Source organism: Propithecus coquereli, unplaced genomic scaffold (genome assembly GCF_000956105.1).
Source record: "Propithecus coquereli isolate 6110/MARCELLA unplaced genomic scaffold, Pcoq_1.0 Scaffold76, whole genome shotgun sequence".
Classification (NCBI taxonomy): domain Eukaryota; kingdom Metazoa; phylum Chordata; class Mammalia; order Primates; family Indriidae; genus Propithecus; species Propithecus coquereli.
The window spans coordinates 8,387,167-8,388,608 of NW_012153729.1; positions in this window are offsets into that span (position 1 = coordinate 8,387,167).

Sequence of the window (1,442 nt, forward strand, 5' to 3'; positions counted from 1 at the left end):
CCTCAAACTCCTGGGCTCAAGCAATCCTTCTGCCTCAGCCTCCGGAGTAGCTGGGACTACAGGCATGTGGCACCATGCCCACCTAATTTTTTCTATATATTTTTAGTTGTCCAGCTAATTTCTTTCTACTTTTAGTAGAGACGGAGGTCTCACTCTTGCTCAGGCTGGTCTTGAACTCCTGACCTTGAGCAATCCTCCTGCCTCGGCCTCCCGGAGTACTAGGATTACAGGCATGAGCCACCGCGCCTGGCCGGCACTGAAGCCACATGGCAATACTTGATTATACTTCTTGACCAAGGAGGCTTATATGAAATTTTTAAAAGAACATCATTAAAATAAAAACACTAGACTAAAACATCCCTCTTAGGCTTCTAGATAAAGATGACAGACTGAGCACATGCATCTAATTATGTTCCTTCCTGAAATCCCACTAAAATGATAATATGGAGATTTTTAAAAAGCATAAACCCACCAAGTTAGGAAGGACAGGGTTGTAGACCACAGTAACAGTTCTGGGAGCTGAAAGCAGAAGGTTAAGAGGTAACTGATTTAGCATCTTAAGATAGCTAAATACTAAACTATTACTAGGAGCCAAGAACCAAACAAATTTATATTACAGAAGCTTCAGAAGGGTTAGGAATTTTTGACATCTTGTACATCTGGAAATAGGATGAGAGGGCGAATCAAAATAAGGATTGGTAAGAATCTGTTTAAGAAGATTCCCTTCCACACACTATTTAGCCACTTGTCTGCTCCTGCCACCACCCCTCCCTGCCAACAGCCCTGGCAAATGACCAAAAGGTTTTTTATCTGAAGAGTTAAATAGAGTCTTTTTTTTTCAATTGAGACAGAGTCTTACTTTGTCACCCAGGCTAGAGTGCAGTGGCATTGTCGTACCTTACTGCACCCTCGAACTCTAGGGCTCAAGTGATCCTCCCACCTCAGCCTCCTGAGTAGCTGGGACTACAGGCGCACGCCACCATGCCGGGCTAATTTTTCTATTTTTTTGTAGAGATTGGGTCTCACTGTGTTGCTCAGACTGGTCTCAAACTCCTGGCCTCAAGAGATCCTCCTGCCTTGGCCTCCCAAAGTGATGGGATACAGCTGTGAGCCACCACACCCATCCCATAGCGCCTTGGAGTGGAGGATACCAGGCACAGTGGAATCTGTGATATGTTAAGGAAGTCAGGTATATTAAGGGAATGTATGGATACTGAATGCTTCCAGAAAGGAGGGAAAGTAGGACAAGAAGATGGAAAACAGTAGAAAAAAATGAGAAAAATTAATGGACACACATAGGAGACCCAATGGCAAATTTTAGAAATTATAGGGAGAGAGAGAAAATGAAAGAATTGAAATCATCAATGAAAATAATTCCATAAAATTTTCCGGAATCAAAGGACATGACTTTCCAGAGTGAAGGAGTCCCCAATGCCCAGAAA